The sequence below is a fragment of the Meleagris gallopavo genome, chromosome 1 (assembly GCF_000146605.3).
Source record: "Meleagris gallopavo isolate NT-WF06-2002-E0010 breed Aviagen turkey brand Nicholas breeding stock chromosome 1, Turkey_5.1, whole genome shotgun sequence".
Taxonomy (NCBI): domain Eukaryota; kingdom Metazoa; phylum Chordata; class Aves; order Galliformes; family Phasianidae; genus Meleagris; species Meleagris gallopavo.
Window position 1 is genome coordinate 117,358,244 of NC_015011.2, and position 11,745 is coordinate 117,369,988.

An 11,745-nucleotide genomic window follows, 5' to 3' on the forward strand; every position below is an offset into this window, starting at 1 on the left:
GTTAAGAATGGCAGTGCAAAGACCCAAGGTAAAATGTAAGGTTTAAACAAATTGTTTGAAATGATGTTTGTGTTGTGAGATTCCTTAATTTCAAAGGATTCTCAAGTTTACCTGGTTTATTGAGAGTATCAATATCAGCTATATCAGTACACAAGAGCACGGGTCTTTATTTTTATTTGAAGGGAGATCTTTCTCAAAGTGAAATTGGTGCCAGCATTGCATACTGAGCTGGGAGAGGCCAAAACCTGATCAGGCTACAGACAGTCTTTGAACAGTGCTTTCCTTATCTCTAAATAAAGGTGGGACTGCAAAGATTATGGTACCAATTATGATGTTATTTGTATATGGTGTCCTCTTAGCTTCTTCAGCCAGGTTGGGACTAGGCATTACTCATGGGCGTGCAAACAGCCTTGTCTGTCTTATTTGGTTTGATTTATTGACAGTATTTATGCATATACCATATCCATCAGTCTGAGTTACTTTCAAAAATTAATCTCTCTGCTACATCTCCACTACACATGATATATATCTGTACTGATCATCCACCATAACAAATATGAATCTTATAAATTGTATGCAGCCATTTTACAACAGACTTTAAATAATTGATCTGCTTTTCTCCTATCTCATTAAGCATGTAGGAAGGATACTGAGAAAGGATGAAGGTTAGATGAAGAGAGAATAATTTGAGTTATCTCTGGCTCAGTATGATCAAAAATATGGGACTGGTTTTAAAATTAGTTTTTGAAAAGCAATGTGCTAAAAATTCATCTTTACCTCTTTGATGTTTCTGTCTTATGAATGCAGTCAATTTACTTTTACAGGTTTGTCTCAACACATGCTAACAGAAATGACTGTGAATTAAACCTTAGTCATCCACCATCTCCAGCAGCTAGAAGTATGCGGATAAAAACAGCACTATAGGACCTGCGACTGAAATCACAAGAGGAAAAAAAACCACACATTTTAGCACTTTATTACAGTTTCTGAGACACTGACATTGTTTCTTTAACTGTCTAAAGTTTCCCTCTGCGAGTGTATATTAGACTGTATGTATGCATGGAAGCTCACAATTTGTGCTACTTATTTAAACAAATTAATTTTCTTAATTGCATTTGAATTCTTTTTCTCCTTATGACTCAAATAGATTTACTTCCTGTTCAGAAAGCAGATAATGCAATAGTAGTCATCTTCACAAAAAAGACTCTTACTGATAGAAGCTGCATTAAGACGTGCTGAATACCCCAAATACCATGTATATTATGGACAATGTGAAGAATTAAGTGTTGTTGCCAACACACACTGATGGTGAGTGTAAGGAAACTGTTATGTCATGTTTGGAACAGATGATTGAGCACTTGGTGAATGAGGTGGCTGGCTCAGGAAGCACGGGTGCAAGCAAGTCACCTGTGTTTCCCCAAAAGACCAGAACTGATGGACCCTGGCTCCACCCCTCCGTGGGCTCATGTAAGGGCTAGCCTCCAGAAAGAGAGTGCTGCTCTCTGATAATGAGGACTGCTTCCTCAGGAGTGTTCTGTAGCTAGAGACCCTATCATCAGTTGGGTGAGTTCATTTTTTTTTCCTATATGTGATTACTGACATCTATTATGTGATTATTGACATCTCTAATTGCTTGGTATTGCAAAGAATTTATCAAAAGCGGTTTCACTGCTTTCAAGGACCAATAGTGAGAGAGAAGGTCAGCCAGCTTCCCAGAACTGCTGGGCTGAGACTGTGATCTCTGTGTAGCACTGAGAAAACGGTGTGTGCAAAAAGGTATATGTATCAAGGAGGACTTCTGGACAAGTTTAATGGGATGTTCAACTGGAGTATTTCACAAAGAGAGGTAGATCTTAGGTGGAGATAAAGATCCTTTTAAGATTATTGGAACAAAGGAAGAAGGCTTTAGGGATGTCTTTCAATGGAAAAATATAAGAGCAATTATAGAACGTGTTCTGAATTGGAAGAGACTGATAGGGTCATTGAATCCCACTCCTGGCTTCATGCAGGACTGCCCAACAATCAAACCATATTTTTAATAGCGTTGTCCAAACGTTTTGTGAACTGTGATTGCTTGGTGCAATGATCGCTGCTCTGGGGAGCCAGACCTGGAAAGGGAAAGAAAGAAGGCCAAGTGTATTTGTGTCAGGATATTTTAAGTGTCTTCTCATAACACATAATAAAAGATTTCCATCTCTAGCTGTACAGATAACTTCCTGAACTGCTCTTCTGAAGCAATATGATTGTCAGCTGCTTAGTGTACAATATCAGAACTGCTTTAGATTTTAAGGCCACAAAAATGGACCTTTGGTATTGCAAACAATGGATGGCATTTTCCTCTAATGCTGGAGTTGATAAAATTCTCCATTGCAGTGGTCTCTAACAAGTCTTGGCACTATTGCAAAACTTACAAATAAATATCTTCGTCAACCACATTTTCAGGCTATTAATTAATTAATTAACTAGCAAATAGTTCTCAGCACTCCCATCTATAATGAAGACGCTTTTCTATGTATTATTATTATTATTTTTTTCATTATTTACTCCCTTATGGTCTTGGGAGATGGTAGAAAGTCTGTCAGGCTATAGTACGTAGTGGCAGTCTTCTCCTGTATGTTGTAAAACAAACAAACTGGCTGTCTTCTTTTCCTAAAATGACTTTCACGTATTCTTTCTCTCTCAGTGTTCAGCTGGTACCTGTCTTTCTATTTGCAATGAAGTGGCTATAGCAAACAAGGTGTGCAGTTACAAAAGAAAATAACTGCAGGAAGGACATACAGTATCTTAGTGATGCTAGAAATATATTACCATTGGGGAATATGCTTATGTATGCTACTGAAATGAGCAACTCTGAATTTAGGATCTGAAATTCCATGACAACTGATGCATTTACAGAGCAATTTCTGCTTTTTCCTATGGCTGCATTGTATCCCTGTCTTGAATGCTGTGGATAAATATGGAAGAAGAGAAAAATACATATGCACAACATATGCAGGTGTCTGACATTGCGTTGTGAAACTCAGCTAGCGTACAAACAGTGTGAGAACAAGATCATGTTTGACTGCTGGAACATTTACTTTTCCCAGCAATGCGTTTATTTGCTTTTCATTATTATTAATAAATAGAGAAAGGACACATATTTGTGTTTTGCCTGCTTGTCTTTCCCACAAGGTGTTTATCTTTTATACATAAACCCACAAAATAAACCAAAAGTCAATGTTTCAAAAGAATGCCTGATGGTGAGAAAACAAAATTAGAGCTGAGAGGATTCCTGCAGGATTTTCAATACCAAGCAGCCCTGCAGAGGAGCAGCTGCCACTTTGCTTTCACAGTATGGTACAAGTGTGCTCCAGGGCATCACAGGGAATGGTAGGGGTGCTCCAGCATTGTCCACGTTGAATGATTGATCACATAGTACTTGGTGTCAAACTCCACTTTTCTTTCTGAGGCTGTGTCCCAGTGCTGTTAAGGAGAGAGCCTTGTTTTCTGATTTTCCCAACCTGAGAGGCAGGTAGTTCATTTTTAAATAAGTGATAGTTATCATACCTTGTTCTAAATTTTTGTCTTACATTGACCATCTCTACTTTCAGTTCTTTTCCACTGACAGAAGTTAAGCAAAAGATGGTGTCAGTGTACCTTGCGGATCTCCTTTCTGATGCAGACTTTTAAAAATAAGTCTGATACAGACATATTTAAGTCTGTATCATGGGAAAGAATTCTAGTACATGTTCATCTTTAGAGCAGCAAACTCATCTGTGCTGAGGGAGAGAGTGCGAAGAAAATGGTTTGGAGTTGAAGATGGGAGCCTTGTAGAGTAGAAAACTGATCTGAGTTCTGTTCCAGGACAGCTATAGAGCAGTAGCAGCAGCTGGGCTGCTGGTGTTGAATGGTGTCCCAGGAAGTGGTCAAAGTGCATCATTCATGTGGTCTCTCTATGCTCACCCAACAAATTGCGGAAAAAAATGGAGTATGTGAACTGAACCATGACCATATATATTATTGTTAGCAATGTTACCCAGCTGTGACTCAATGCTTTCCCAAGCATCTTGAGATCCTAACAGGCACCAGCAGAAAATGCTTGAAAAATAAATTTGTCAGTTGATAGGCCTGGTCTGACATTATAAACATGAGGCATTTCTTGCTATGGGGATTCTTTCTGAATTCTTCAAGCTAATGATGACACAATGGTGTCTTCACTAGAGACAAGACATGGCGTGAAGGAAATTTTTTTCCTTGAAGCGATTAGCTGCAGACTTCTCCAAGTGGTGCTCACAGAAGGGAATGGCAGCTTTTCATGTGCTGCAGAGATCTGCAGGGCTACTGAGGTAGCTGTGTCTGAGACAACCACTGTGGATGACATACAGAATGGCCTTACAAAACAGCTGATCAGAAAGCAGTGGAGATTTTTAAATGAGGTGAAGCTCAGTCCTCACATCTTCTATTTTGCATTGAGACTTCCCTTCTCTTGCTGTGACCATTGCATACCTGGGGTTTAGGTCATACAGACAATGGCTCTTTTTTTTTCTTTTTTCACCAGCAAATTGTTCCAATGTTTTTGATTGTAATACCATGGGTTTTCTAATTGATTTCTTCTTTGAGAGAAGTTTTGGTGCTCTGAGATGGCAAGATGTTTTGTAGGCTCCCCAGAGAATTTATTTGTGGACTTGCAGATCTAGGGCAGACTGTAGGAGAATGCAGAAAGGCACAGAAATGTGGGAAGTCAGAAGTATCTTCAGATAAACTTTCATGTTTTGTCCCAGTACCCCTTGTGGGTAGGATCCTTGTGAGGGCTTTGATACTTCAGCACAGAAGGGCTGAGCCTACTGTGTAGGTGCTGGTAGGCCTAGATGTGCCAGGGCCTGTAGGCACTGTCTTTTAAACTCTGCCACAAAGAAAGAAATGCTCTTTGTAGGTTTTCTGCTGTTCTACAGCAGCGAATTGCTGCTTCTGTAACCTTTGTTTTTCTTCCTGGAATGAACTGTGTGCAGCATCCAATGCTCTGTCGTCAGGATTACATGCTGATAACAACCTGATACCTTTCTCTCTTTCTCTGCTTTTTTCTTAGCATATGGAAGCCACACCTTTTAGCAGCTGCTGTGTCCCATCTTGCCCATTCATCTTTAGCCTTCCTTGTATCTTCCTCCTCACCACACAGTGAGGACATGCTAGACTATTTCAGAGCAAAGAGTCATAACAAAAAACTGTAGAGTTTAGTATCTAGGTGCTTCCTTTTTTTCTTTTTTTTTTTCTTTTTTTTTCTTTTTCTTTTGGGAGGTGTTTCCCCAGTCTTGTGGGAAGGCTGATGCCTCACTGACAGGATTTTCCCCATGGAGGAGTGAGCAGAGGTGCAGCAGGCTCAGAGGAGTGAGCAGGCACTGAGGGGTGCTGCGCTGTTTCTGACATTTGAAGCAAGGCAGTGAGACCTTAGTACCTCTAGAGTGCTGAACTGAGCTAAGCAGCATCTGATTTCTCCTGTAATTCATTCAGCAACAGACCATGGAGAGACAGGATTGTGTCTGTCAGGCATGTTCTGGGAGCATAGTTCATAGGAGCTGTGCAGTGTCACTGGCAATGAAGCCAGTCTTTCCCTGGGCTCTGAGAAGTCATGGGGTAGTAAAATGTATTCCTGCTGATCCTTTTCCTCAGCGCAGAGACATGGGCAGTGGTTGCTTTATGTCCCGTGCCTGGTCTAGTATTAGATATGGAGATTGGTGGCTCTGCCTGCAGCTGGGGGGTTGGAGCTTGATGATCTTTGAGGTTCTTCCAACCCAAGAGATTCTATGATTCCCACCTGAATACCTTCATTTCATATGCTGAGTTGCACCTGAGCCTATTCCCTTTTCTTCACTAATTATCCACAAAGTTAAAAGGTCCTGCCAAGGAAGCAGTGTATTTCTCTGTGTCAGGAAGCAAAGTGCTACTGTCCCACAGATCCATTTACTCATTAACTGACAGGCTGCGTGCAGACTGAGTTGGAAGAAGCTGCTCTTGTTCCACTGTCATCATCCTATGTCAGCTGGTGGGGAGAAGCTGCTTGCTTCTTACCCAGGAGAGTTAGGCAGGTGGTCAGGCAAGCTCCGCACTCTCTATGACAAAGCTGATCCTGGTTTCACATTCACTGCTGTCATCAGACCTTCCTTCTCAGCTGTGCAAAAACAGAAGTACATAAACACATCTTCAGAGATGTGCAACTAAACTTAATGGAAGAATAGCCTAGTAGGTGAACTGCTTTGTGCTTCCTGGTGTAAGATTCAGTTAGTTGTTGTTTAGCAGAGTTTTAGTGTTCAGGCTTTAAACTTTTTAGTGCTGCCTGGTATTTGCTTCTTGCATCTTGATATTTTTGTTTCGGGATATTTGGGGGCCGGTGCTTCAGCTCAGATGTTTCAGTTGTTGCCTGAATGAGTGGGGTAAGGTGTGCAAGGGGGAGTTGCAGGTTTGTTTTGAAGGCTTGTTTATTTGTGAATCATCAGGGAAATGGAGCAGGGTCCTGATGCCAAAGTGCATATTTTCTGACATCTGAGTAGTGTGAATGGGGCAGGGGAGGAGAGCTGGTTTCTTTGCAGGTGCAGGTAAGCACTCTTCAGGGGAGTTGAGCAGTCTCTCCTGGTGCTTCTGAGTTCCTGCATAATGCTCAGCCACTAAGTTCTCATCAACTTCAGTCAGTCGTTTGTTTTTTGTTAGCCAAACTTAATGTTCTTGGGATCCAATTAAAAAAGAAAACAGAGTGCCTACAGTTGCAAGTTTTTGTTGTTGATGCAATAGCAGAGAAAATGCCAAGATTCTGGGGGAAAAAAGATCGGGTAGTATTACAACTGGAAATATCCCAAATCAGTGGAAACTTTTGGCTTTACATGTCCTATGCTGTGTATGTGGGCTATGGTAATACTATTTTGCCTAAGGTGTTCTTATTGCAGCAGTGAGCTCCCTTGGAAAAGATAAGGGCACCATTAGTTTTGCGTTCAGTGTAAGGGCATGAGGCAAATGGGAAACTATTCTATATGTGAGACAGCAAGCTAGGTACCTAGACTAGGTACTAACTCTCACCTTCAATCAGGAAAGAAACCAGAAAATGCAACATATACTTACACAGATGACTGTACAGTGTGTTTTTCACAAGTACATGTTTATAAAGTGTGAAAGTATCTCTAAGATTAAAGAACTTTCATGGGGGGGGGAAAGAAAAATTCAGTGTTAGAAGTTAGCTTGCAGTACATTTGTACCTTGACAGGCTTCAGCCCTGATCTTCCTACAGGTTTGGGCAGAGAGAAGAAAGTCTTAGCTGGGGCACAGTGGTCCCACCTGCCTTGATGTCTTATAAGTTTGACCTCAGTGTGAAAGACAGAACAGCAAAAGATAATTCGCCTCCAATTGCTGCAGGAAACTAACTCATAATTGTAAAACTCAGAGTGTCTGGGTTTCCAGCGTAAAAGGAGAGGGAGAGGGGCCTCAGTACACCTACAGTGCAGTGGCAGTGATTCCTGGGGCTACAGCAGCTCCCCTTGCCTCTGATGGATGTGGGGATGCTTGCTGGTATGTATCTCCTTGGTGGCAGGAAGCGGATAGCTGAGCCGGATGATTTCCCATCACTGCATGTCAGGCCCCCTCCCTGGAGCAGGTCTGGCTGCTTCCTGGGCTCAAGAAGCGACCAGCTGTCATGACTTCTGCAAAAGATTACAACTCCCTGGCCTTTGGTCAAAACTCAGGCTCAAACAATAGCTGAACGTCTTTGGAAATTGTTGAAGCCAAGGGCAATGTGCATCAGCTCTTCTCACGGCACTCATTTTGTAACAAACTTTCTCCTTTTTTGTTATGTATAAAGGGAGAAAAAGAAAATGGAAGTTTGTCTTTTTTGGTACACTAATACATACATATTTTTTGGCTGATGATTCCGGATGTACTTGGCACATTGACCAAGCTGAAAGCAAAATCATCATCACATTTGATTTCTGTGGATTATTTTTTTCTCCCCAAAAAAACAGTCTGTTGCCTGAAATCAGTCTTACTTGCAAATCATGTTTATCTTCCTTTTAGTGATAATACTGAGTCAAGTAGAATTTTGGTCAAAATTTGGCATGGAATTTACTCGCTGGTCTTTTCTGTTCTTCTCAGTATGCCTTCATTGCTTCGAACTGGAAGGGTGAAGATTGTTGTCTTCACTGAAATGAGTTTTTTATTCATTTGTCAGTGGAAAAAGCTCAGACTTCTTACTTTATTGGTAATAAAAATGCAATTTTCCCTTGCTTCTGCTGTGTATGCAGTATATTTTTACAGTACTGCCTCCATCCTGTTCTGAATACGCTAGGGAAACTGTGACGTACTTGCTCAGAAGCCTGTGGGACTTTCAAAACTGTTTTCTGTTTTGTTATGTTTGGTTTGTGTGTTTCCTCTTTATAAATTTATGCTGAAGGTGGTTTGCAAAGCAAACTGTATCCAGAGCAATTGTAAAGCGAGAAATTTTCTTTTCTAGGCAAAACTCTTCAATCTAGTATGCTAGGCTTGTGGTCAGAGTTAATCCTTATGTCTTTGAGCTGCATGTCAGAAATCTGCATGTGACAGCGCTATGTCTTTTAGCACATTAAATGTTGTTTTTGAGATTGCCTGGGTGAATATAATTTCTCATTTCTCACTGTTCCGTTTGCAATGCAGAACAGCCTTTTCTCTGTTTCTGCTTATAAACCAGAACATGTCATTCATTTGTATTCTCTGTTCCAGTTATGCAGGCAAGTATCTATCCTTTAATTTGCATCCAAGTTGTTTGCTTCCTGGAATGTATTCTTCTTCTCTTCTCCCGAGGGTTCGTAGCTGCATTTCCTGTATAAGCATAAGAGTGGGACATGGATCAGAAAGCTCTTTAATCCAGAAAAGCTGTCTTCTTTCTTCTGGACTAAGTAGAATCTTAATGAAAAGTCTCAAGCGAAGTGACTGAACAAACAGACTTATAATTGTCATTGCTTTTGGGCCACCTTTGAACAAAATTAAAATCATTTTCTACTTTGGTCTTTCATTTAGTGTTTTCTTTACCCTCTGGCTACTTTCTTACCCCTTCTTCCCTGCAAAGCAGGGTTGAATTGTGTTCTAATACTACTGTGTGAGTTTCTGAGTTGCAGAAGTGTGTATGTTTGCAGAAAGAATATATTTTTTAATTTTAAATCCCTGGCTTGGCATTGCCAGTTACCATATGGAACGAGTTCTAATAACTAGCCAAGATATAAATAAATTCAGCAAGAACATTAAGAGCAAAAAAGCCAAAGAAGTCCCTGATCTTCCAAACAGGCTGTCAGGCTTCAATTTCATTCCAGTTGGGAAGAGAAAAGTATCTAGGAAGAACAAATGCATGCAATTAAAATGGCAGCTTTCAAAGATATGTATGTGAGACAGACTCTGTCGATGTTTCCCCCCACCAAGTCTCCGAAATTGTATCTTGTGATCTCTCATCCTGACTGTCCTGCTGTTCGTAGCACTACTGTGCAAAAATTGAAATTTCAGCCTTATTGTTGGCTGGTATTGTTGCATTTTCTGGCCTGTGGTTTCTCATTTCATGCACCTCTAACAAACCGCTCTGAAAGTGTGGCTCCAGAAAGGCACGTCACATCATACCTAAGCGTGCATGCATGTCATACCAAATTTTCCACTGATACCCAAGGCTTTGGAAACTTGGGGTTTATATAGTGTTACATGCAAGTGTGACAGTCTAGTGATCAACCTATGTTATCTTTGTGTAATATGCAAAGATTTTGCTTGGAGAGAGCAGAATTAAATCTGCTGAGCCATCTCTGATTTAAAACAAAACTCTTCAGAGTTCTCCTATGTCTTGTTCCAATTCTAGCTCTTCTCTGAAGGTGTCTGTTGGCTTGCAACAGCAATGTGGTGATTGGCTTTTCTTGAGCTGAAAGCAAGGATTATCCTGAATCTTCAGAGAATCTGTATTTGCAAGGTTCCATGGCAGAGTTATACTGCACTAAAAAAAAAACAAAAAAACTCTCAGTAATCAACTTTGTGATGAATAGTTGTAGATAAGTGGCAGGGTCAGGATTACCTGCTCTCTAGTGAAGCTGCTGCCAGCGATTCTGTGGAAGTGATGAATGCTGCCAAAACCCAGGATATGAATGAACAGCTCAGAGGCCCAGCAAATCCATAGAGTTCACAGCAAAGTATCACTTTCTCTCCAGATGGTAGCGAGTTCCAAGGAGCTGGTTCTCATTTCCACACACCATGACACGTGCCCTGAGGTTGTCAGGACTCTAATGCTTCCAACAGGGTTTTTGTTAGACTAAGTGTTTGTAATTTTCATCATTTTGGGGAAAAAATACCTGTTTTGCTGGAAAGAAACCTGGCTGACAGCAGGGATCTGTGTTGGTGTTGGTTTTTTTTTTTTTTTTCTTCCCCTACTAGGCTAATACAAAGCTGCTGCTGCTGCATCTTCCTTTGAATGGCCTCAGCACAACACCCTTAGAAACAGGAATGACTCATCTTGATGGGAGTCTTCCTGTTGGGATACTGGAAATAAAGAGTTTCTGCAGGGGACTTAAAGTACAGTTATTCGGATGATGGAACTTGAGGCTTTGCTGGGTGAGGAGAGGCTGCAGTCAGAAAACTGTCAGATGCAGCAGAGAAGCCCTGGGGGAAGATACGAGCAGGGTAATAAGATATGTCCAGAATGTTTTTCTGTTAGCTTAAAATATTGTGGAAATAGAATATTGGCTATCAGTTCAATCATGCAGAGACTTGGAAAAAGACTTGGAGAAATGTAGAGGCATTATGCAGGTTTGCTACAACAAACACGCAAAATACTGCAGCTTAGTAAAGGACCCTGACTGCTGACAGCAGTAAGCATCCAGCATATCTCCCTCTACCATGGGCTTCACGTGTTTGTTAGAGCAAAATAAATAGCAGGAGTACTGAGCAGTTAGTCTTGGATTAAAAGCTCACCTCTTCCCTTCCTTTCCTTTTGCCTGTTGAGATGAAAGTGAATCCTTAGGAATGTCCTTATGGGAAATAAGTTAATATGCACTGGATAACATGTAGCAGATCTGTACACATACAGTAATCATTCATTCAATTTTTTTAGCATAACATTTAGAGCCTCTACTCATATGTACTGCTGAATATCCACAGTGCTAGACAAATGGCTGATAGACTTCTTTTTGCACACAGAAATTTTGCTTTGATTGTTTTTTTGATTTTTTTAAACTCAGCTATTGCTATGACAGGGAAACTGAAAAATTGCAAATTTTTCTGATAACTATCAGAGTTCGTCATGTGTAGCTCTCCTCTGCTTGATTCCTCATTCTGCTACTACATCCTTTCAATTTGTGCAGCATCTTCTGTTTCCCACTTGTCTGCCCATCCCCTCTCTGGGCTCTGGGCTTCAGAAATATGCCCTAGGAGGGAGAAAAGCGTGTAAGACATGCAGTAGGCCGTTCTGCGTCATAAGAACAAGCTCTCAAATTCAATCTTGTGGGGAAGATTTTCACAAAAGAGGCAAATATTTGACTGTTCTTCGTAAGATGGAAGCATAAAATTCTGGAATGCCTCCTTGCCTTCTGGCACCTGGCTGCTGGATGTTGAACCATAAAAGAAGTTCCCTGATTCAAGCCCTGGAAGATGTTTTCCCTGTACATTATAAAACCATGCTCATAAGTCATTGTGCTAGGCCTGCTGAGTGCATGCAGTAACTGGAAGATTGTTGGAATACACTTGAGCACTCAAATCTATATATGACTTTTAACACAATATTCTGCTATT